Here is a 27,163-nt window from a genome sequence, read left to right on the forward strand (position 1 = left end):
TTAATATTCTCAATTGTTCACAACTAAGCTACACTTAGAGATACATATGTTTTTACATTTGAAAAAAAATCAGAGACAAAATTACTATTTTAAAGATTATAGTAGAACTTTTAGTGAACACTTGATATTGAACACGTTGTGTTTTTCTAAAAGGCATCTCTCTACAAACTAGTACCTTGAAAAATAGGTACCAACCAAAACATTTGGAAGTTGTTTTTGTTTATTTGTTTTGTACCTAGCTTCTTTTGCATTTCTACTTGCAAAAGAAGCTAGGTACAAAACCTTAGCTTAGTAATAAAAACACAAAAGATGAGTAAATGCCTACAGATTTTTATTGTGGCAAGTCATCTGGACACCCTGGTAAAAAGAGCTTGAAAAGAGTGCCCCCTAGTGGGCAAAGTAACTCAACGTAGGCATGATGAGATGGAAAAGTACCTTTTACACAAAAATGAAATGGGATATTTGGGAAATCGTACCACTAATGAAAAAACATTCACAGCCCTGCGAACTCATTTCCTAGCAAGCTACCACTTCCTTGAATTCTCTCACCTGCTAAAATGATTACATACAGATTTACCCATGAAGAAAATAAACTAAGCTGCCCTGCAGTGCTTGAGAAGTCCCTTCTAGCAAGTGGAAAATTTATAACAATTTATGTGAAGAAGGAAAATAAAACAAAGTGAGTAAAGTAAAAATCTAAAGGTAGAGGCCTTCATGCTTCTCTTCACTGTTTCAACTTTGTGTCTCTGCTCTTACAGACCATTCATTTTATGTCCACTAAATAGTCCATTAAGTTTTCAGATTTTAGGGGGTCAAATTTATTTGAACAGCAAATTGACATCAATTTTTCTCTAAACCAATATACAGTAAAGGATTTTCAAGTATATGCCTGTCAGAGAGAGTGATTTTATTTCTGTTCATCAATTAGGAAACATGCCTAATTAATACATAGAAATGAACAATTATTAAAATATATTTTACGAAATTGTGTTGTCAATTTTAATAAAATGTTTATTGAATCATACTGTTTTCCATACTTCAGCATAATCACTTACCTAAAATTTGGCACATAAGCAAAATGGTATTTTTTCTTACAATTTGTGATTTTAAAATATATGCTGATTTCCAGGTAGAATTATATTGCTTCAAGAAAAGCTGATATTTTCCCTAGTGAAATTTATTAATTTGGGCATCACTAAAAGAACTGAACTAAGAAAAGGAATTTGATTTATAGAAACTATTTGAACGTATCTAGCTCCGTAAGTGAGCTAGCTCCATTAGGTGAGCTGGATACATTCTTAGATAAGTGACTAATTTTTGGATAACTGATCCCTTCTATATATCGCTTCTTTTCCCTAAATCTTCACTGTATAAACTTCTTTGATATCTGGCACTTGATGACTTAGCTCTTGTTTACCAGTCAAGCCTCATCCCCCACGAATCCTCAAATTTGCATTACCCACCAGTCCTCTTAAACTGCTGTTTCATTCTCTTTCTCCATCCACACATAACATTCTGTCAGAGCTGCCTGCTTTTACCAGTGCTGCTTGCTTTATCAGGACACAATTCCAGCAAGTACTTCCTTTCCCCTCCTCTCTCTCTTCACCTGTTAAAAATATCTACAAATCCTTCAGCTTTCGTATCATCTACCCCAAGTCACCTTGGGATGAACAAAGTGGCCCCTTCTCTGAGCTCTCATGGCACAAGTTGAGAAGTTTTTTTATCACTGACGTGCCATACTAAAATGTCCTGGTTAGGATTCTCTTTTAAAGTCGAGCAGTAGTCATGCCAGAGAGTTCACGGCTCACAGATGATCCTCTGCTAGTGTTTAATGAATTGGATATTCCATATTATGCAGGCTCTCATATTGTGAAAGATATTTCATTAAAACCTAAGTAACATTATTGTTACTGGACTTGAAACCACAATGTTTCCTCATTTCCTATAAAGTTACTTACAATAGTATGAGATCAAGTTGATTAGGGCAGTAAAAATTATGAGGTAAGCAAAGAAGAATTACAATTCCTGTTTGGAAATTTGGACCCATGTAAATTTAGAAATATTAAAATTTTGGCTAACACTTATATTTGGTCCATTTTTTTCTTTTTTTAAAAATATATTTTATTGCACTTTAGATTCTGGGGTCTATGTGAAGAACATACAGGATTGTTGCATAGGGACATACATGGCAATGTGGTTTGCTGCCTCCATCCCCCTGTCACCTATATCTGGCATTTCTCCCCATCTTATCCCTCCCCAACTCCCTACCCCCCACAGTCCCTACCCTAGTCCCCACCAACATACCCCACTGTATGATGCTCCCCTCCCTGTGTCAAATGTGTCCATTGTTCAACACCCACCTATGAGTCAGAACATGTGGTGTTTGATTTTCTGTTCTTGTGTCAGTTTGCTGAGAATGATGGTTTCCAGATTCATCCATGGCCCTACAAAGGAAATGAACGCATCGTTTTGTTTTTTTTTTTATTGCTGAATAGTATTCCATGGTGTATATGTGCCACGTTTTCCTTGTCCAGTCTATCACTGATGGGCATTTGGGCTGGTTCCAGGTCTTTGCTATTGTAAACAGTGCCGCAGTGAACATACATGCACATGCGTCTTTATAATAGAACAATTTATAAGCCTTTGGGTATATACCCAGTAATGGAATTGCTGGGTCAAATGGAAATTCTATTTCTAGGTCCTTGAGGAATCACCACACTGTCTTCCACAATAGTTGAACTAGTTTACACTCCCAACAACAGTGTAAAATTGTTCCTATTTCTCCACATCATCTCTAGCATCTGTTGTCTCCAGGTTTTTTAATGATCGCCATTCTAACTGGGGTGAGATGGTAACTCAATGTGGTTTTGATTTGCATTTCTCTAATAATCAGTGATGATGAGGACTTTTTCATATGTTTGTTGGTCTCATAGATGTCTTCTTTGTAAAAGTGTCTGTTCGGCCGGGCGCGGTGGCTCACGCCTGTAATCCCAGCACTTTGGGAGGCCGAGGCGGGTGGATCACGAGGTCAAGAGATTGAGACCATCCTGGTCAACATGGTGAAACCCCGTCTCTACTAAAACTACAAAAAATTAGCTGGGCATGGTGGCGCGTGCCTGTAATCCCAGTTACTCAGGAGGCTGAGGCAGGAGAATTGCCTGAACCCAGGAGGTGGAGGTTGTGGTGAGCCGAGATCGCGCCATTGCACTCCAGCCTGGGTAACAAGAGCGAAACTCCTTCTCCAGCCTCCTGAGTAACTGGGATTACAGGCAGGTTATATCTTCTTCTCCCACTTTTGGATGGGTTTGTTTTTTTCTTGTAAATCTGTTTCAGTTCTTTGTAGATTCTGGATATTAGCCCTTCATCAGATGGGTAGATTGCAAAAATTTTTTCCCCTCTGTTGGGTGCCAGTTCACTCTAATGATTGTTTCTTTGGTTGTACAGAAGCTCTGGAGTTTAGTTAGGTCCCATTTGTCTATTTGGCTTTTGTTGCCAGTGCTTTTGGTGTTTTAGTCATGAAGCCCTTGCCTATGCCTATGTCCTGAATCGTTTTGCCTAGGTTTTCTTCTAGGGTTTTTATGGTGTTAAGTCTTATGTTTAAGTCGTTAATCCATCTGGAGTTAATTTTAGTGTAAGGGGTCAGGAAGGGGTCCAGTTTCTGCTTTCTGCACACTGCTAGTCAGTTTTCCCAACACCATTTATTAAACAGGGAATCCTTTCCCCATTGCTTCTTTTTGTCAGGTTTGTCAAAGATCACATGGTTGTAGATGTGTGGTGTTGCCTCTGAGGCCTCTGTTCTGTTCCATTGGTCTACATCTCTGTTTTGGTACTAGTACCATGCTGTTTTGATTACTGTAGTTTTGTAGTAGTTTGAAATCAGGTAGCGTGATGCTTCCAGCTTTGTTCTTTTTGCTTAGGATTGTCTTGGTTATGTGGGCTCTCTTTTGGTTCCATATGAAGTTTAAAGGGGGTTTTCTCTAGTTCTGTTAAGAGGGTCATAGGTAGCCTAATGGGGATAGCTTTGAATCTATAAATTACTTTGGACAGTATGGCCTTTTTCACAATATTGATTCTTCCTAACCATAAGCATGGAATGTTTTCCCATCTGTTTGTGTCCTCTCTTATTTCCTTGAGCAGTGGCTTATAGTTCTCATTGAAGAGGTCCTTTACATCCTTTGTTAGTCATATTCCTAGGTATTTTATTCTCTTTGTAGCAAGTGTGAATGGCAGTTCATTCTTGATTTGGCTCTCTTTAAGTATGTTATTGGTGTATAGGAATGCTTGTGATTTTTGAACATTGATTTTGTATGCTGAAACTTTGCTGAAGTTGCTTATCAGTTTCAGGAGATTTTGGGCTGAGATGATGGGGTCTTCTAAATATACAATCATGCCATCTGCAAATAGCTATAATTTGACTTCCTCCTTTCCTAATTGAATTTCTTTTATTTCTTTTTCTTGCCTGATTGTTCTGGCTACAAATTCCAATACTATATTGAATAGGAGTTGTGACAGAGGGCATCCTTGTTTAGTGCCAGATTTCAAAGGGAATGCTTCCAGTTTCTGCCCATTCAGTATGATATTGGCTGTGGGTTTGTCGTAAATAGCTTTTATTATTTTGAGATATGTCCTGTCGATACCTAGTTTATTCAGAGTTTTTAGCATAAAGAGCTGTTGAATTTTGTTGAATGCCTTCTCTGCAATCGAGATAATCATGTGGTTTTTGTCTTTGGTTCTGTTTATGTGGTGAATTACGTTTATAGACTTGCATATGTTAAAAAAGCCTTACATTCCTGGGATGAAGCCTACTTGATCGTGATGGATAAGCTTTTTGATGTGCTGTTGCAATCAGTTTGCTAGTATTTTATTGAAGATTTTTGCATCTATGTTCATCATGGATATTGGCCTGAAGTTTTCTTTTCTTGTTGAGTCTCTGACGGGTTTTGTTATCAGGATGATGTTGGTCTCATAAAATGATCTGGGAAGGATTCCCTCTTTTTGTATTATTTGGAATAGTTTCAGAAGGAGTGGTACCAGCTCCTCTTTGTGTGTCTGGTAGAATTCAGCTGTGAACCCATCTGTACATGGGCTTTTTTTGGTTGGTAGGCTATTAATTGTTGCCTCAACTTCAGCCCTTGTTATTCGTCTATTCAAGGTTTCGGTTTCTTCCTGGTTTAGTCTTGGGAGGGTGCAAGTGTCCAGGAATTTATCCATTTCTTCCTGGCTTACTGGTTTATGTGCATAGAGTTGTTTGTAGTAATCTCTGATTGTGGTTTGTATTTCTGTGGAATTGGTGGTGACATCCCCTTTTTCGTTTCTTATTGCATCTATTTGATTCTTCTCTCTTTTCTTTTTTATTAATCTGGCTAGTGGTCTGTCTATTTTGTTGATCTTTTCAAAAAACCAGCTCCTGGATTTATTGATTTTTTGAAGGGCTTTTTGTGTCTCTGGCTCCTTCAGTTCTTCTCTGATCTTAGTTATTTCTTGTCTTCTGCTAGCTTTTGATTTTTTTTTGATCTTGCTCCTCTAGCTCTTTCAATTTTGATGATAGGGTGTAGATTTTAGATCTTTCCTTGCTTCTCATATGGGCATTTACTGCTATAAATTTTCCTCTAGACTCTGCTTTACATGTGTCCCAGAGATTCTGGTATGTTGTGTCTTCGTTCTCATTGGTTTCAAAGAACATCTTTACTTCTGCCTTCATTTCATTTCATCCAGTCAACATTCAAGAGCCAGTTGTTCAGTTTCCATGAAGTTGTATGGTTCTGAGTTAGTTTCTTAACCGTGAATTCTAATTTGATTGCACTGTGGTCTGAAAGACTGTTTGTTATGATTTCTGTTCTTTTGCATTTCCTAAGGAGTGATTTACTTCCAATTATGTGGTCCTTTTTAGAGTAGGTGTAACGTGGTGTTAAAAAGAATGTATATTCTGTGGATCTGTGGTGGAGAGTTGTGTAAATGTCTATTAGGTTTGCTTGGTCCACAACGATATTCCTCAAGAAGAGCAACCCCAAGGCATACAATTGTCAGATTCACCAGGGTTGAAATGAAGGAGAAAATGCTAAAGGCAGCCAGAGAGAAAGGGCAGGTTACCCACAAAGGGAAGCCCATCATTCTCACAGGGGATCTCTTGGCAGAAACCCTACAGGTCAGAAGAGAGTGGGGGCCAATATTCAACATCCTTAAAGAAAAGAACTTTCAATCTAGAATTTCATATCCAGTGAAACTAAGCTTCATAAGTGAAGGAGAAATAAAATCCTTTACAAACAAGCAATTGCTCAGAGATTTCATCACCACCAGGCCTGCCTTACAAGAGCTCCTGAAAGAAGCACTAAACATAGAAAGGAAGAAGCAGTACCAGCCACTCCAAAAACATACCAAATGCTAAAGGGCATCAACACAATGAAGAAACTGCATCAATTATCCGGCAAAATAACCAGCTAGCATCAAAATTGCAGGATCAAATTCACACATAACAATATTAACCTTAAATGTAAATGGGTTAAATGCCCCAATCAAAAGACACAGACTGGCAAATTGGATAAAAAGTCAAAATCCATTGGTGTGCTATATCCAGGAAACCCATCTCATGTGCAAGGATACATATAGGCTCAAAATAACGGGATTGAGGAAGATTTACCATGAAATTGGAGAGCAAAAAAAAGCAGGAGTTGCAATCCTAGTCTCTGATAAAATAGACTTTAAACCAATAAGGATCAAAAGAGACAAAGAAGGACATTACATAATGGTAAAAGGATCAATGCAACAAGAAGACCTAACGATCCTAACTATATATGCACCCAATACAGGAGCAAGTTGTTTTATGTTTGCACCATAAAACATAAAAATTTGCTTTATGTATGCACTAGATACATAAAGCAAATTGTTAATGACCTACAAAGGGACTTAGGCTCCCACACAGTAATAGTGGGAGACTTTAACACTCCACTGTCAATATTAGACAGATCAAAAAGACAGAAAATTAACAAGAATATCCAGGTCCTTTTTTCTTTGGTTAAAAAAAAAAAAACCCACATACTCACATACAAAATTATACTATTTCATTGACAAGCGTTCATACATTGAATACCAAGTTATATAAGTCCATGTACAAAACCACTCAGGCAATACAAATATCACCATTTGGTCATTATAAATTTTAGAAGATTATGTAGGAATGTTCCTCACCAATGAGTCAATAATAAAATATGTATTTTTTAAAGTTGGCATTCTCATTCACTATTTCTGTTTTTTATTTGGAGTTTGCCAAAAGGACACATGACATTCCACTGGCAACATATTTATTTTGTTAGACCAGGACTGAAAGTAAATATTGGCATCAATGCTTCTAAAAGGAAGTAGAATATCTGACTCTATAGCACAAGAGGCTGTTGCAGCAAAAACCATGGCCTAATCTATCCTTAAAATAGTACTGCTAAGAAATGTATTTCTTTACCAAAGATTTGCTAGGCAAACCATATATTTTTTTAAAAAGAAACAACAAAAGACGATGCCTACTGGTCAGGCCATTCAAATGGAAAGCCAACACCCATGGCTAACATTAATGTCTATTTTAAATATAGACTGGCCTTTTAAAATTCATTTTCTATAAAACAATATGTATGAAAAACTCAATTAAAATATAAATAGAAATGGAAACCTTCCTTAAAAATGATTTCTCAATGTTTCTGTAGGATGTAGTCATTTACTTACCTTAACATTGTGCAAGAAAAAACCCCACAAATCTACATATTAGTCAACAAACTAAATGTAGTCAATGCAGTATAATCCATACTGTACTAACTAATATGATCAAAACCTATATAAAAAGATGTGCCTAACCACAAATAACATAAGAAGACTAGCAGTGACAACAACTTTTAACCTGAGATGTTGTCACCACTTATAACAAATAACCTAAGGCAAGACTGGGGCTGTTCTATATCTGTCACTGTTGCAAGCTGTTTTATGTATCTATCCTAGTAACTATTTAAATTTCAGGTTTATATTTTAGTACATATTTGAATTTTATATATTTAAACACACACTTTTAAAAAAATAAGTTTTTAAATTGATTTCAAAGAAAAGTTCTAAATCGTGATGAATTTTATAGTACATATTAAAAATCAGAGGCAATTTCTATTTTTAAAATATACATTATCCTTGATATACATTAGGCTAGCCCTTATTATAATATTTGTTTATGAAAATATCCTTTTAGCTAATGGCTCCTTTATAAACATAATGACAAATTATAATCATAAATTGCAATAAATTCTATTCAAATTGTCACATTCATTTCATGCATGTAGTGCTCACAAGTTTGAAAGGATACAGTTTAGAAGGTGCAAAAATGCTTCTATTTCTCATGGAGACAAATAATTTGGTGGGTTTAGTGCTGAAAACACCCAAATTCTAAGCATAACTTCTTATAGGACCATTTATGCCCAGAGACAAGACAAAATACAAATCAAGTCACTCAGTATAAATTTAGCGAGAGCCACTATGTAGCAGATACTCTGTGGAAAGTTTTGAGGGCTCCACATTAAACAAGATACAGTTCCTCCATGAGAAACTTAAGGTCTACAAGGAGACGATGTATCAAGAACCAACTGTCATTCATGTGATGAATGCTATTTCTAAAACCTGAGGACTAGCAGTGTCAGATCACATGGGAACTAGTTACAAATACGGATGCTAAATTCAGTGGGTCAGGTTGGGCCTAGCATTATGCATTTCTAACAGACTTCCAAATGAGGTCAGTGCTGCTGGTCTGCAGACCACATTCTGAGTAGCAAAGGTTTATATACATGGTAACACTGGTAAAGCAGCAACAAGCTCTGCCTTGGTTAATTAGAAGGTTATCTAAAAAAGCTACTGATAGATTACCACTGTAGAGGAAAAAGGGAAAAATAGCTTTCCAGACACAAGAAACTCCAAAAATAAAGGCATACAGTTATGAAAATACATGACATAGTAAGTGACAGTGAGCTGACAAATGTGTTCAAAGTATGAAATATATGGAATGAGTGACAAAGCCAGAGAAATGCCCTAAGGCCATATTGTAACTGTTCTATATACCTGTTACACATCAGATAGTTTAATCCCATAAATATTTCAGAGGCCCCAGAGAGATACTGGACTTTTAAAATTTTTTCTTGAGGGAAATAATAAAACACCAACATTTTAGAAAGATAACTAACATTAGCATGGGGGATGGATTGGAAGAAGAAAATATAGTTAGTCAAAAGACTATCTGAAATAGTTTGAGCAAGAGATGTTGACACCTTGAACCACAGTGTGGTGGGGAAATGAGGTAAAGAAGGAAAGGCTCTGGAAGACATTGATGAAGCTATGTTGGCTCAGATACGGGACTGTCCACCTAAGTCTCTCTTCCTGTACTTTAATGATAGTGTTATGGTGAGGGGGTGGCTACCCACTTAGGAACTGTTTTTCTTAGATTCACAACCAGTAGTGTGTGAATGGAAGTGATTGAACCACTTAGGCCCTGCTTATGAGTCAGTTTTTGACCCCGGACTTAGACTGTCCTCTCTCTCCCACAGGCCGAAGGATGACCTTGGAAGTCATATGTTGAAGATGGAAGACATGTTGTAGTCTAAGTCATTAAAGTGCTACACTGATCTGGGGCTCAGACACCTCAGACTCTTGTAGAAGAAAAAACAAACAAAACAAGACACCGCTTTATTGGATTGGGTCTTACCTATTATATTTTTATATCTACTATATTAATATATCTTGTTCTAGTAGCTTGGGTTTTACTTTTAGCCTCTAGAGGATTTAGTGATTTAAGCAGCCATGAAGGGTGAAGAACACCAGGGATTTCATAATAACTAAATTTAACAGCAAAGACTGCAGGGTTGATAGCGTGCCATTATTTGAGTTAAAGAAAAAGCAAAAGAAATTGCAGGTCTGGGGAGACAATAATAAACTCACATTTTGAAGCATGAAGTTTATGTTACTTGCAGGATATCCTGCTGGAGATACTCAGTAGGTTTTTAGACAAACAGGCCTGAATCTGAGAAGTATATGAAAGGTTTATAGAAGCCACGTGATGCAAGGAATACATAGGGAGAGGTTGTGCAGCTAGTAGAGAAGGCGGTCAATTATAAGACCCACAGAAACCAAAAAAAAAAAAAAAAAAAGAATCTTGTAAAAACAATGTTAAATGAAACAAAAACCAAAAATAGGTGCTAAAGAACACACCCATTTACACAGTGTGCTGTCATATAAATAAAAGTTAAAATATACCAAAATGTGACATGACACATTATGTACAGGTACATACTATGTAGTAAAAGAATATTTGAAATGCATGGGACTGTAAATACCCAAGTTTGGATAATGGTTACATTTCCATTTGGGCATGAAGGAACATACAATCTGGGAGGAACACATAGGGAACTTGAACTCTGTTGACAGTGTTTTATTTATTAAAATGGAAGCAGGTACAGACGTGCTCACTTTTTAAATAGTTTACATGATTTGCTAATAAAATTTAAAACTAAAATGCCAAAAAGAGTTTTACAAAGTAGGATGTGGTTCACAATATCAAAGGAAAATGAGAAATAGAAAATGACAATTGGATTTGACACCCAGTAGTTAATTAGTGACATTTATAAGAGGAATTTTAGTAACTACTGGAGAACTTGAGTTAGATTTTTAAAAAATGGAATGTGTAAAATTCCACATTTAGATTCTAAACATTACACTATTTTTGTTGAGCTATTCACTCTAGGAAACTGCTTTATAATGAAGAGAAATAAATTTTATATTCTGTAGTAATCAGAGAAAAAGATACTAATGACATTATAACTGCTCTAATACATCTAATAAAATATTTTTGATTGGCTTAGTTTATTATAGGAATCAACTGTAAAATATTAATCATTTCCCACTGGTTATTAGAAATAACTCTTAAATCTGTTAAATGTATATAAATTCTAGTGGGCACCTGAATGTAAAACAATAACAAGTAAAAAGACTCTGAAGAGAAAAAAGTTGTGTTTTTTTTTTTTTGTTTTTTTTTTAATTTAGGAAGCCAGTAATCCATTTTCCAAAGAATATTTGTTATGTTCTAATATTTGTGTCTCTCCCAATTCATATGTTGAAACTCTAACCCATAAGGTGATGGCATTAGGAGGTGGAGCCTTTGGGAGGTGATCAGGTCATGAAGGCTCCTCTTGCAGTAATGGGATTACTGCCCTTCTAAAAGTGGCCCAAGAGAGCTCGCTGGCCCTTTCAGCCACATGAGGACAGACACAGTGAAAAAATGTTGATAAACCAGGAAGCGGGTCCTCACCAGACACTGAGCCTGTTGGCACTTTGATTTAGGACTTCCCAGTCTCCAGAGCTGTGAGAAATAAATGTTTGTTGTTTATAAGACATATAGTCCATGGTAATTTGTTATAGCAGTCTGAACAGGCTAAGACAGCGGTGTAAAATATTACTCTTTCAAAATATTTTTCCTTTCTATTCTAGTAGTACATACCTATAATGAGTTCTCAAGCAATTATCCATATTTGCATTAATGAGGCTACACACAAAGCTTAAACTAACACTCACCTGAATCACAAATACATTTAATAATTATGGTACATTTTAGCAAAAAAAGAAATTATTTTGAGGAATAACTGATTTCACAAAGTGCGGTTTTTAAAATCTTATTTATAGTCACAATCACTATAAGATCTAGAAAAATAAAGTGAACAAATTAGGTGTAATAACAGAAAGTTATATGTATCAATTACACCTACCAATATTATTTTCTCTTGTCAACATCATTTCAAAGTCTCCAATCCTATCTAAATACCATCTCTTTAACTATTAGAAAACATTGCTTTTATGATCAGGCAAGACTTTCATCTATTGTTTGGGAATATGCAGATGCTGAGGAAAAGTATGTATCCGATAGGAACAGCAAATTTGGGCTAAAAGGAAATAATTAGATGAGTTCCATGCTCCTTTTAGATTCTGTGGTTCTTGATCTGGGTGACAGGAAGTTAGCTAATAGTAGCTGGAAAATACAAAAAACTAGAAAAAGAGGTTTGAATTTGATATCTGAGGATGTAGGTAATTTTAAATGTTTTATGTATTGCCAGAAAACCAGCAGATGATCTTTAGTAGGCAAATTAAAACAAAGCTTTTAGAGAAATATAACTCAAAATGTATGAGATGCATCGGGCAGGGCAGGGCAGGAGTATATTCTAGGGCCAGAGTGATTAGGTCCCTGGGTTATGCACCCTGTGAATTTCTAAACCAAGGATAGACACAATTAAAGGAGAAATTGAGAAAGACCCCTATGGCTGGTATAAATTTCTTCCTGTAAGAGGTGAAGAGAGGGAGGCCTTGATTGTAGTAACACATGAAATGGAAATATGAAATAGTGGTTTAAACAATCATTGTGGAGTAAACATACAAGGGAGGAAGAGAGCCTATCATATGCAAGACATTGTACAGCATGTTTATACATAGATATCTCATTTAATCTCCATAACAACCCTGAAAACTTATTATTATTTACAGTGTAAAGGCAAGAAGGCTGAGGCACACAGACATTAAGAAACTTAGTATCCAAAGTTATAAAAATACTAACTAATGGGGCTGGAGTTCAAGCTCAGATACATGTACACTCAAATTCTATAATTGTTCCACTACTCTTTGCTATCTACTTTTCATACCCAGTTTGGTGACTCACAGATGCAGAAGATGGAAGAGATAAAATCACTGAAAATAGTCTGAATATTGAAACCTAATAATGTGATACTTAATAAAATAGATCTGGCTAAAAATTAGCTTGGCATGGTGGCATGCGCCTATAGTCCCAGCTACTCAGGAAGCTGAGGCAGGAGAATTGCTTGAACCCGGGAGGCGCAGGTTGCAGTGAGCCAAGATCGCACCACTGCACTCCAGCCTGGCGCCTGGTGACAGAGTGAGGCTCTGTCTCAAAAAAAAAAAAAAAAAAAAAAAAAAAAAAAAAAAAAAAGATCTGGCCACTGGGAAATAGATGTTTAGATCATTTCTCTCCGGACCTGGGCTTTCACTTAGTTTAGTAGATGTGGTCTGTCATAAAACCGCTGCAGGCTTCCTGAAGGTCAGATTAGGCTTTCTGAGGGGTCATTAAAACCAGAGCTGGTCCCAAACATTGGAACTATTTCCTCCAAGATTCTGCACCTACCACAGCCACCAGATTGGACTGATCCAGCACTCTGGACTGATCTGAATTGTGAGAGCCAAACAGCCTTAGCAACTCTACCCAGACTGTAGGCTCTAATATGCCTCAGTCAAATTCCAGTTTCCGTTCTTACTGGTTGTGTAACCTTGAATTAGGTATTCATCCCTTTGCAGCTCATCTCATCTGAAAAATGAAATACTGAAATATATCTCCCTAAGAGCTACTATCTATAAAGACGAAATAAAATAAGGCAGATAAAGTACCCAGCGTAATTTGCACTTCACAAATGCTTCTTTTAAAAAAAGATAGTGGTGATGATGATGATGATAGTGATGGTATAAATGACAGAGGAAGGGGGGAGGAAGAGGAGAAAGAACAATTTTAAAACTCAGAGAGATTCTTGAGCATCTGGATTTCTCAGTATTTGTTAGACAAAAGCCTGCTTTCTGCTTGGTAGCACGCTTTCTGTAGTCAAGGGATAATAAACAATACAAAATGAGATTCTAGCTGGTTTATTCTTTTCAGGAAATAAGTTGGTTCTCTCCATAATAGAGCTTATCTCTCAACTATAGAGGAAACTTACTTCCTCAGGAGTTTGGCAGATTCAGAGCTTGATATAAACTTGAAGAATGTGAAGCAGGTTACACCTGTTGATTTTGTTTTGATTCACTGAAGTTTTGTTTGCTTATTTTGAATATTCCCACTGCTAGCACATGCTTGGCATAAGCCACAGTAGTTAATTTTTATCCATTCTTGATTGCTGTAGGTAATTTATATCTTTAAATTTTTTATTGGCAATGACTTAGACAGTCACTTAAATTAAAATAACCTACATGGATCTAGTCATAAGAACATCACTGTATACCTCTCTCTACTTCCAGGGAGCTGCCCACGGCTCCATTTATAAACATAGTTATCTGTGGCATTTTTCCCCTCTTTTCATTTTTGTAGTCCTGAAAATAATGAAGATTTAAAATGAGTTTGGTCATTGATAACTCCCAATTCCAGGAAAGTTGTGGTGAAACAAGCACTCATGGCTGATAGTGTTGCGATTGCCACATCCCTTATGAAAGCAGTGTGGCAACTAGAAACAGCTTTGTTCATTCTTTTTGATTTGGTCTGGAAATGATTCAACAGAGAAATCAAATGATACTGCACCAGTGTTTTCTCCTAACTTACAATGAAATATTCAATATTATATGAAGAATTTAATAAATTAAGATACACAAATATACAGACATTCTAATTAAAAAATTGTGAACTCTGAAGAAACAATGAAAATATTAACTATAAAATTAAATAGAATATATAAATTGAACACAGAATAACATGTACACCATGGTTGAAACTATATAAAACATTGGTTCTTTACTTGGGGTGCACATGATATCACCAGCAGAGCTCCTAAAAATACAATACAGAGGCCTCATCAAAAAAGAGGCCTAATCAATTGACCTAGAATTGTCCCCCAGTATTGGTGGTGAATTTATTGAAAATTACATTTCTTTTAGATTTAAAAAACATTGTAATGATGTTACCAGTGAAAAAATAACTTCAATACATTTAAATGTTAAGTGACAGAGTTATTAAATGTCATTTGAAATGAGATGAAGAATTATATTAAATCTATGTTTTTAAAAATTGCCTTTGCCTTATTAAATATAATCCTACTTTCCAAACAACTCACTAGGATGGGATTCTCGAAAACAAAAATGCCGTAAAAACATAATTAAGACTAGATTCTCCCTACACCAAATACTCAGTGAGAGGCCAATGACTTCTTGCATCCAAATATCCCTTTCTTCCTATCTCTCCAACTCCCTAAAGCCCTGGTGCTAGTTCACACTCAAAGAAAACCTCCTAGAAATGCTACAGAAAGGCCGACATTCTCTGCTCATATCCTCCTAAACCTGCCACCTTAAATATAAGGGGATCAAAAACTTTCAATGGCTTGAAAGTATGAACAAATAAATTAGGTATGGCCAAAGACCTTGCCATTAGAGTCGCAGTGTTTGCATACATAAAGCATGCAATGCTGAACTGTTAAATATGTGCATATTTACAGTTAAAATCAACCAATCTGTCCTTTTGAAGTTATTAATCTTACCACTTTGTTTAATGATGAGGCGTACCAACTTAGTATGATCCAGAGGCTTGACTCCTCCTCCTCAGAGCGCCCCTGGGGGCTGGGGGAGGGTCTTCCCATCATAGGCCAGCCAGCAACACCCCCTTGGCAGTATGCATTGATCACAGTGGCTAATTTTAGAACTTGATGTGTATTTTTTACTTTGTTACCACCCACTTTCCACCAATGTCACAATCAACATTAATTTTTGCAGAATGCTTTTGCCTTTCTAAAAGAGTTTAGCCTTTAGTCACAATGGAAAAACAAACAAACAAGCTTGTGGACCTAGTCATGCTCAGTTCATGTGCCTCTTCCCCAAATTCCTAACCAAAGGACACAGAGATTAATAAGTAATACTAAAGTCATGAGGATTAAACAGCCACTGAATTCTTAAGCCAAAATCCACAGTCATTCCACACAACAAATCTCAAAATAATTATTTTAAAATCAGGGTCCTTTAAACCAGATTACTGATTATTTTAAATTTTTTACCGGCTGTTTTAAAATGATAAATAATGCCTTATACAAATGATAATTAAGAATACATTATCCTAACGTACATTGGAATACCTTTTCTATGATTACTTTTAGAACGCTGTCTGGGTAAATGAACATTTTCTAGGCAATAAATAATTCCCACAAATTAGTAACAATGGACATTTTTTAAAAGTTTATGTTTGTAATGTTTCTTAACAAAATGATTAAAAGAAAATATAACACTAGTAATATTTTATTAGGGAGATATTTGTTATATTCTTCAAATTTCTGCAACAGTAAAATCTCTCAAAGTTAAAAAAAGAAAAAAAAAAGGAAAAAGTTACGTCACAACTCATCCAGTTTTTAGGAGAGCACTTAGGCAGAGACAATAAAATCTCTTTGTTCATAAACGCTCCAGTGGTTACTTAGAGAATTTGTCTTTTAAGAGAGCTTGAAGGCAATTAAAATATATTCCACTGTGATCATATGACAACTGTTTATTAGAAAAGGAACTTTGAAAAACAGGTTGTTTTTGTTTCTGTTGTTAATAAATAAACTCAGTTGGTAGATTTAAACTTCTGTTTAAAGATTATTAACAATTTGACCTATAAACTTAATGGAAAGGATCCAGCAGCTGATGGCAAGTAAAAATCAGAAATGGGGAAATCATCTCTCTTATTAATTAAAGGTTATTAGATAGAATAATCACATTTACAAAACTCACTTAAATATTAATAGCACATTTGCTATATAGTCATGTTTTACTCAACATGAAATTAAAACTCTTCATCATTTATCTCCACTTAATAGTTGTAGGACCTTAGAAAAATTAAGTAAATTCACAGTTTTATTTAAACTCAGTTTCATCATTTTAAAAATAGGGACAAGAAGAGTATCTCATTCAAAGATTTATTGTGAGGTTTAAATGAGACAGCCTCCATGAAAGGCTTAGCACAGTGTCTGGCATAAGGTAAGGCTTCAATTAAGTTGTTACAGGCTGAGTATCCCTAATCTGAAAATCTGAAATCTGAACTGCTCAAAAATCTGAAACTTTCTGAGGACCTACATGATGCTCAAAGGAAATGTGCATTGGAGCATTCTGGATTGGGGATGTTCAACTGATAAGTATAATGCAAATATTCCAAAATGTGTAAAAACCCCAAATCCAAAATACTTCTGGTCCGAAATATTTGATAAGGGATAATCCAACTCATAATATTCAGCTAAATCTAGATCCACTACCATAGCCTCACTCACTACTTCATATGCTAAGCCAAGAATTCAATTTTCCCTGTTAAAGTAACCATGTGAAGAGGGGCTTATTAAATCTTTAAAATTCATGTCATGGTGACAAAACATTATAACACAATATTCACCTGCAAAGATTTATGATGCTGAGGCAGGACAAAAGAATCATTTATCTATGAGCAACTAATTATAGATATTTTCAAATAAAGCAAACAAATCTTGAAAGTGTCTTTTGGTTGGCTTGGTTTTCCCTGTAAACACTCACATGGAACTCATTTCAGAATGAGGCTTTATGAAAGGAACCTCATACTTTTGTGATTATATTTAGAAAACCACTCTAAGATGGGAAGAGAGGCATGAGTTGTGATAAACTAGGCCCATGACTTTAAATGGAAGATGCTTAGCTTCCTCATCAAATTTAAATTTCCTGCAACCAAGAAACAAAATAAAACTCAGACATTTAAAACATTTTATTGTTTAACTTTACTGAAAAAGACATTGTATAATGTCATGTGTATATCAATCATTAAATCTAAAAAGATTTTTATGCTACCACTTTTTAAAGTAAAACTTCTATTAGGACTAATTGATTAGATAACTTCGACCAAATTATAAAAATAAGACTTCTCACTAAGAAAATAATAATGTTGATATAACAGGATAATTATAGTTAAAAGTCTAGAAATTCAGGCTTATACTTTGGGCCAGACATGAAATTTATAAAAGTGTTGATTCTCTAATTGCTAATGTAATTGATGCTATGGTAAGAGGTGACACTTTCATTCCAAAGTTGTACTGGGATAAATGCAGAGCACTGATTCCACCCTGCACGCAGTAATAACTAATCACTGAGAAGGCACTGCTATATTTCCACAGTCTATAATGCTCACAGTTTTCCTGGGGCTCCAAATTACCCAGTGGAAAACATAAACCCCTGGCTAAGTATGGCACATCATTTATATGTGGAATCTTTTAATGATGAGAACCTTACTACTTACAATTTATAGTGTTTGCCTAATCTTGTTTTTCATGCAGTATTTCATGAAGGAAAATAAAAATACGTTTCAAACTCCAACATCAAAGTCCCAAATTTAGACTACAGAGAAATAAACGTGGAAAACAGAGGTTTGAGAAGTGGACTTAATTAACTTTGAGCAAAAGATGATGGTGGACTATTCAAAATAGCAAAGACATGGAATCAACCTAGGTGCCCATCAATGGTGGACTGGATAGAGAAAATGTGGTACTTCTATACCATGGAATACTTTGTAACCTTAAAAAGGAACAAAGTCATGTCCTTTGCAGGAACGTGGATGCTGTGGATGCTGCTGGAGGATATTATCCTAAGCAACTTAACACATGAAGAGAGAACCCATACCCCATGTACTCCATTGTATGAAGAACCAGTATCACTTATACCACATTGTAAGGAGGAGCTAAACATTAGGTACTCATGGACATAAAGATGGCAACAATAGACACTGGGGACTAGTAGAATGTAGAAGGACGGAGGGGAAAAAAGGTGGAAAAGCCAACTATTAGGTACTATGCTTACTACCTGGGTGACAAGATCATTTGTACCCGCATCATGCAGTATACCCTGTAACTAACAAATCTGCATATGCAACCACTGAATCTAAAATATAAGTTGAAGTTATTTTTTAAGAGGTCGGAAGAAATGTTTGGTACTGTCATTTAAGCTGACACAGGTGCTTCTATCCAGGTGGTTCTCCTTCCTCTTTCCCTCCTGCTTGCTTCCTTAGAAGGGGACTTGGCATCCACACTGCAAAAGGCTTTGTGCTTTCACCACTGGTCTTTTTGAGAAGTTACTTTCTCCTTAAATACCTCTGCTAACAAGGTTCTCTATTCCACAGAATCATGACAATAGAAACAGCTCATATTCATGAAGTACTTACCACTTACCCAGCACCTTATTAGGAAACTTACATGCTTCCTAACAACTCCATGAGATTGACTCATTGAGTCAACTGTCCGCTCCATAAAGCTTAGAATTAGCAGAGCCAATATTTGAACCCAGGGCTGCAGACCTGACATGCTACTCTTACGCTGCTGCTCAACAGGAGACTTGGCAGCTGTTTCCTTATGTCCTATATATAATCTGTCCTCAACCTGAGCTACTGGAGGAAACAGTGGGACCAGGACAGTTCCCACTTTAATCAACTTCCTGGGAAGACAAAAGAAAAAAGGTCTATGACATTGTTTCTGATTCTAAAGCTTATAATCTTCTAAAGATGTAGGAAGATAACAGAGGGGGAATAAATATATAAAGAAAAGGAGAGATACATTTTAAAAACCCAATTTTATTAAAAGTTTAAAGTTTAAAATTTCAAATGCAATAGTATTAAAATCACTAATGTAAAAATAAACAAGAAATTTCAAGGTCAACTTTTGTGTGACTCACTTTATATATCTTACGTTAATAAAAATTGCCATAAGCTAAAATAAACTTTATTTTCCTTCCAGATAAACCTATATGTAAAACCACATGGTAGATTAGCTTTTTAATTTCCACAGAAATATATATTAAGAAAACAAATCTAAATCATGTCTTTTAATGACCTTTCAATAAACAAAAGTAAATGATCATGAATATACCACATGAGGTCTGGATGAGTATGTTTGCAGTAGGAGATACTGGTGCTTCCTAATGTTTACAGAATAGGAAACAGTTCAAAAGCTAGATGACTCGTTGTCTGTCTGAAAAAGTCACAGCATTGTCAGTCCATGAAAAAAGTGACCTCAGTTAAAAATAGAATTCTCATTATGCTGTCTACCCCCTTTTCCTGAAGAACTTCACTTAAAAATAGAGTCATCCATATTTTACAGCCATAATTACTTTCTTTGGTAACCCGTCAAATGCGTTTAAAATTTTATAGTTCTCTGTTAAAACTTCTTTACCAGGTTTACTTGTAGAATGGGCAGGAAACACATGAATTAAACTTTGTTTTTTAATAATAAATAAGATATGGCTACTCCTTAGCTAATACAAGAACGATTTCAGACTAGGTTAATATAATCCTCCTTTTCTTTGGTGTTTCAAGGTTCCAATAAATAACCAAAATTGTAAAGGAATAGACAGGAAAACTGACTTAAAAAACTTGTCCTCACCACTGTCAAACAAGATTTAATTGTATGTACCATGTTGGCAAGAAGCAATATTTCTGAAAGTATTTAAGAAACAATTTTCATGAAAGATTAGATTTTCAGTCAGTTGTCAGTTTCTTGTTATTAAAGAAACCACTCCTCACCAGGAGTACCTATATTCTCTAAAAATTTCCACAGAATAAACTCCTAAAAACTTTTTGATCATGTGCCCAAAATATAAATATGTATGTATAATACATATGTTTATTCTCAAAATTAAATACATACAGGTGTGTGTATGTGTGTGTATGTATATATATATATATATATATATATATATACAACTAAACATAGACACTAAAAGTGTCCATTAAAAGTAGACAGACATTTTAAAAGTTGAGTATAAAAATGAAATAAACATGATTTTTAAATGACTGGCTAATCATAATACTATATTCACAATGTGTATTATCTCAAAGTAGAATACACACTGAGGGTGAGGATCTTTGTCATAGGTATTTGGATACATTCACTTTTCTAATAGTCTTCTTGGAAATTATCAACTTTTGGTGGTAGAAGTTTGGTTATATCTGATTAAAATACCACTGATTTTTGCTCTAAGTATGGCTAAAGAAGAGCTGGTAGAGGAGTACAAATATGAGCTCCTCCGTGTGATTGTGTCACAAGCAGTAGCTTCAACCTGCAGGTTCTTGGTAGTAATCTTTTAAAGGCACTTGAACACTTCACAAATGTTATTTTGGTTAAAGCTAAAAACACAATCTGCAAACTGAGGCATGCATAAACAGCAATACCTCAAACAAACTGAAAGTGAATAAACAAGTAAGGCCTTGCTGTCTCCGGGACGCGGAGTTCATACACTTCCCTCCCTTTGGTAACAGGAGCCTGTTACCAAACTTGACATGGACCATCTGACCTAAGAGTGACTTGGGTCAATCCACAATCTAAACATTTGTATTTTTAATTTATTTTACATTTTAAATGTTTGGTTTGTTTCTTTTGTATTTTAAGTAACTATATTTCTCAGAAAAATCTTTTTAAAGATAGAAACACACTGAACCTGTCATCATCATAAATTCTTTCCACATCCTATGGATCATCTTGCCTACTTTTGAGATGCAAACCTTGAACTTTGAAGATCACTGACCTAGAGAATGAAATATAAACTTCAACCTTCTTTGCAAATCTTTCCACAGCCTAGCTTTATCTCTCTCTCTCTCTCTCTCGGCATATTCCCACAAATATTTTAGTATGCCCACAAATGAATCCTTCATACTAAGCAAGCTGGTTGTTATGACAGAACAAGAAGCTGGGCAGGAGACCAGAACTCTAATATTGTCTGGTGGGGAATGTCACCTATGGAGTAGGTCAGCACCAGCTGGACGGTAAGCCAGCTATACTAACCAGCCAAGAGTCTGAGTGGAACAGCAAGTCAGGAACTTCAGCCAGGCAGAAGTTAAAAAACATGTCACAGGAGGTCAGACACAAAAGGTAGAATAGAAATTAGGCAGTCAGAGAGCACCAAGGCATAAGAGCAAAATTTTGGAATGGTCAAAAGATCAAGGACTCAGGAATCAGGAGATCCACTTTAGTAGGACAGGGGTTGGTGAAAGGACAAGGAAACAGATGTGAGGCCCAAGCAACAAAGCAATTTGATACTACAGCAATTTTCTATTATGGCCAGGAAGTTTCTTACACGTTTCCTACTGGATCCTTTCCCAGAATTAGGCTAGTGTGACCTTGTGCAAGAAGGCAGCAGGCAACGAAGAGTGTCTGGAGAAAAGACGGCATGAGAAGGGCCAAAGAAAAGATTTCTTAGTCTGAAAAACAAGGCTCTCCAGAGGCTGTGCCTCTGCTCTAATGCTCCCATCCTCCTACACTATCCTCCTCTCCTACTCATCCTTAAAATCACTCCCAAATCCTGCCTCCTCCCTTATTCTTTCTTTAACAATCTCAACACACCATTCTCTGAATTCTTACAGTGATTATTCCTCTGAGCATTTTAACTCAACTGTGTGCTGCCTTGCATTTTTGTTTGTTTGTTTTATGTATGAGTTTCCCCAAAAAGATTCCAAATGCCTGGAGAGGTATGGACTCATGTTATACTTTGTTTTTTAATAGGTAATGCTTTCTTAAATGTTTCTGAGAGTCCTTTTAATAATATATTACTCTTCATTCAGACAAATGCACAGAAGGTCATGCACACAATATTTAGTATGTAATTATATAGGATTAGGTAATTTATCTTAGGTTATTATAATAAAATTCTACAGTTGAATTCAAAGTAAGGGTGAACAAAAAGTCTGTATCAAAATACAATAGGCACAGATTGCTTCACTCCTGTGAAATATGAAGAATCAGAATAGGAAATAATGGCAAGTGAGTCACTTAAATATTATAATCTATGGGTATAAAAAATAGAATGTGTATATAATAGTATTTGCTAGCACAACAGGGTGACTGTCATCAAAAATAATTTAATTACACATTGAAAAATAACTAAGAGTACAATTGAATTGTCTAAAACACAAAGGATAAATGCTTGAGGTGATGGATACCCCATTTACCCCAATATGATTATTATGCGTTGCACGCCTCTGTCAAAACATCTCATGTAACCTATAAATATTTATACCTACAATGTACCCTATTATGTACACTACTATAATAAAAAATAAAAATTAAATAATATAAAAACATTATAATCTATCCATGAATGGATTACCATAATATTAATTTATTGGCAAATTCTGGTCTGGCATGGTGGCTCATGCCTTTAATCTCAGCACTTTGGGAGGTGGAGGTAGGTGGATCACTTGAGGTCAGGAGTTCAAGATCAGCCTGGGTGACACGGTGAAACCCCATCTTTACTAAAAATACAAAACTTAACCTGGCATGGTGGCACACCTCTGTAGTACCAGCTACTCAGGAGGCTGAGGCAGGAGAATTTCTTGAACTTGGGAGACGGAGGTTGCAGTGAGCTGAGATTGCACCACTGCACTCCATCCTGGGTGACAGAGTGAGACGCTGTCTCAAAACCAAAAACAAAAAATTGGCAAATTCCATAAGCTCCTACCATATGCCTACTATCAAATACCTAGCAGATACTGTGGTAGGTACTAGATCAAGACAAGAATACAGAGATGAATAAAGCTTCATCTCTGCCTTAGAAAACCCTAGAGAATAGAAAATATTTCAGGTCCACCTAATCAAGTCTAGAAAGTCCTCAGATGCCCAGCCATTTGAAGTTGGGCATGAAAGATGAATAGAAATTCACCAGGTAAAAATGGGAGAAATCACAGCTGGCAGAAGGGCAAAATTTGGATTGTGGAATCCACAAGGAAAAAGACATGAGACAACTAACATATGGGGGTGGGGCAGGAAGAAGGTATGAGAAGGGGAAGGATGGAAGGTAGAACTAAAATGTAGCCTGGTACAAAAGCATACACTAATGTTAAGGAGCTTAGACTTCATTTTGGAGGTACTGAAGAGCCACTGCCAATTTTTAAGAAGCAAATTAGTAGATTTTTATCTGGTTTGCTAGACAAAAATTAGTATTTATTAATTTAAGTGATCATTTAATTACAGACTCATTTAGGACAATATGTGAATTTAACCAAAGTGATACATAACATTAGGGCTTATTCTTTTGTTTCCAAAGTTAGCTATTTTGTTTTTATAAGTCATGTGGTTTCTAAAGTATATTTGCGAATACAAAATACATACATCACGAGGTTAAAAAGAGAAATGTCAACAGTGCCACCATGTAATGTATTCATGATGTCCATATAACAAATATGCTGATTAACTAATTTAGACTATTCCCTAGTTATATTTCATATGTGTATCTTAACTTGGAAAAGATGGGCAATTAAGTGCTAGTGTACTATCCTCTGGAAATCATGGACCATAAACAGAAGCCACCTACAGAGAGGCTTCGCAGATTTAGATGTACATCTCCAAACTGCTTGAGAATCTTAATTATGTATATTATTACTCAAGTTATTCATGTCCCCATGGATCATGAACCTAGCACTTCTGCCTTTTCTTACATCAAAACAATGGGAAACAAAAAAATTTAAATAACCTAACGATGCATCTTAAAGAACTAGAAAAGCAGAGCAAACAAAATCCAAAATTAGTAGAAGAAATAATAAAGAAGAGAGCAGAAATAAATAAAATTGAAATGAAGAATATAAAAGATCAGTGAAACAAACAGCTGGTTTTTTGAAAAGTCAAACACAATTGACAGACCTTCAGCCAGACTAACTAAGAAAAGAGAGAAGATCCAAATAAATAAAATCAGAGTTGAAAATGGAAATGTTACAACTGATAACTGATACCACTGAAATTCAAAGGATCTTTAGAGGCTACTATGAGAAATTATATGCCAATAAATTGGAAAATCTAGAAGAAATGGACAAATCTCTAGACACATACAATCTACCAAAATTGAACCATGAAGAAGTCCAAAATCTGAACTGACCAATAACAAGTAATGATATCAAAGCTGTAATAAAATGTCTCCCAGTGAAAAACAGCCCAGGACCTGATGGCTTCACTGAATTCTACCAAACATTTAAAGAAGAACTAATACCAATCCTAACCAAATTGTTGTGAAAAACAGAGGATGAGGGAGTACATCCATACTCATTCTACCAGACGAATATTACCCTGATACTGAAGCTAGACAGACACACACACACACACACACACACACACGCACACACACATTTGTCAGAGTTACTGGCTGTAGGCCAATATTAATAAAAAGCCCTCAATAAAATACTAGCAAACTGAATTCCCTAGTTATATTTCATATATGTATCTTAACTTGAAAAAGATGGGCAATTAAGTACTAGTGTACTGTCCTCTGGAAATCATGGACTATAAACAGAAGCTAATGAAGAAAATAATATAAAAGATCAGTGAAACAAAGAGTTGGTTTTTTGAAAAGTCAAACATAATTGACAGACCTTCAGCCAGACTAACTAAGAAAAAAGAGAGAAGATCCAAGACTAATTAAGAAAAAAGAGAGAAGATTCATCATGATCAAGTGGGATTTGTCCTGGGGATGCAAAAATGGTTCAACATAGGTAAATCAATCATTATGATACATCAGATCAAGAGAATGGAGGACTAAAACCATATGATCATTTCAACTGATGCTGAAAAATCATTTGATAAAAATCAACATTCCTTCATAATAAAAACTCTAAAAAAACTGGATATAGAAGGAACACACCTCAACATAATAAAGCCATTTATGGCAGACCCACAGCTAGCATCATATTGAATGGAGAAAAACTAAAAGCCTTTCCTCTGCGATCTGGAACACAACAAGGATATTTTCAACATAGTACTCAAAGTCCTAGCTAGAGCAATCAGACAAGAGAAGGACATAAAGGGCATCTAAATTGGAAAAAAAGAAGTCAAATTATCCTAGTTTGCAGATGATGTGGCAATATATTTGGAAAAACCTAAAGACTACACAATAAAATCTTAGAACTGATAAATTCAGTAAAGCTGAAGGGTACAAAATCAACATACAAAAATCAGTAGTATTTATTTATGCCAACAGTTAAAAGTTTGAAAAAGAAATATAAAAAGTAATCCCATTTATATTAGCCACAAATAAAATTAAATACCTGGGAATTAATTTAACCAAAGAAGTGAAAGATCTTTATAACAAAAATTATAAAATGCTGATGGAAAAAATGGAAGAGGATACCGAAAAGTGAGAGATATTCCATGTTCATGGATTGGAAGAATCAATATTGTTAAAATGTCCATACTACCCAAAGCAATCTAAAAATTCAATGCAATTCCTATCAAAATACCAATGACATTCTTCACAGAAATAGAAAAAAATAATCCTAAAATTTATATGGAGCCAGAAAAGACTCAGAGTTGTCAAAGCTATCTTAAGCAAAAAGAACAAAACTGGGGAAATTGCATTACCTGATCTGAAATGATACTACAGAGTTGTAGTAATTGAAACAGTATGATACAGCATAAAAAGAGACACAGAGACCAGTGAAACAGAATAGAGACCCCAGAAACAAATCCACACACCTACAGTGAACTCATTTTCAACAAAGGGGCCAAGACCATACACAGAAAAAGGCAGTCTCTTTAATAAATGGTGCTGGGAAAACTGGACATCCATATCCAGAAGAATGAAACTAGACCCCTGTCTCCCACCACATACAAAAATCAAATCAAAATGGATTAAAAACTTAAACCTAAGACCTCAAATTCTGAAGTTCTTACAAGATAACATTGGGGAAACTCTCCAGGACACTGATCCAGGCAAAAATTTCTAGAGTAATACCCTAGAAGCACATTCAACTAAAGCAAAAACAGACAAATAGGATCGCATCAAATCAAAAAGCTTCTGCACAGCAAAGGAAACAATCAACAAAGTAAAGAGAGATCCTACAGAATGGGAGAAGATTACCCATCTGGCATGGGATTAATAACCAGAATATATAAGGAACTCACACAACTCTATAGAAAAAAATCTAATAATCCAATTAAAATATTGGCAAAACATTTGAATAGACATTTCTTGAAGAAGACAAACAAATGGCAAACAGGCATATGAAAAGGTGCTCAAAATCACTGATGACCAGAGAAATGCAAATCAAAACTACAGTGAGATATCAGCTCACCCCAGTTAAACTGGCTTCTATCCAAAAGACTGGCAACAACAAATGCTGGTGGAGAAAAGGAAGCCCTAAGACATTGTTGTGGGAATGTAAACTAGTACAACCACTATGGAGAACAGTTTAGAGGTTCCTCAAAAAAACTAAAATACAGCTACCAAATGATCCAGCAATCCCACTGCTGGGTATACACCCCAAAGAAAGTAAATCAGTATACTGAAGCGATATCTAGACTCTTGTGTTTGCTGCAGCACTGTTCACAATAGCCAAGATTTGGAAGTAACCTAAGTATTCATCAGCAGTGAATGGATAAAGAAACTGTGGCACATATAC

General features: G+C 35.5%; 1 protein-coding gene and 1 long non-coding RNA gene across 4 annotated transcripts in view; one reads left to right on the forward strand and one right to left on the reverse strand.

Annotated features, from left to right (window-relative positions):
- ADGRV1 (adhesion G protein-coupled receptor V1) overlaps positions 1–27,163 on the reverse strand; it is a 565,868-nt gene that overhangs the window by 234,369 nt on the left and 304,336 nt on the right. The window lies entirely within an intron of this gene.
- On the forward strand, positions 999–27,153 carry LOC116550339. Its single transcript, XR_004268344.1, has 3 exons — positions 999–1,009; positions 3,621–3,631; positions 26,832–27,153. It is a non-coding gene; the product is annotated as an uncharacterized LOC116550339 (long non-coding RNA).

The sequence above is a fragment of the Sapajus apella genome, unplaced genomic scaffold (genome assembly GCF_009761245.1).
Source record: "Sapajus apella isolate SASKATOON/1434 unplaced genomic scaffold, GSC_monkey_1.0 scaffold1, whole genome shotgun sequence".
In the NCBI taxonomy this organism is placed as follows: domain Eukaryota; kingdom Metazoa; phylum Chordata; class Mammalia; order Primates; family Cebidae; genus Sapajus; species Sapajus apella.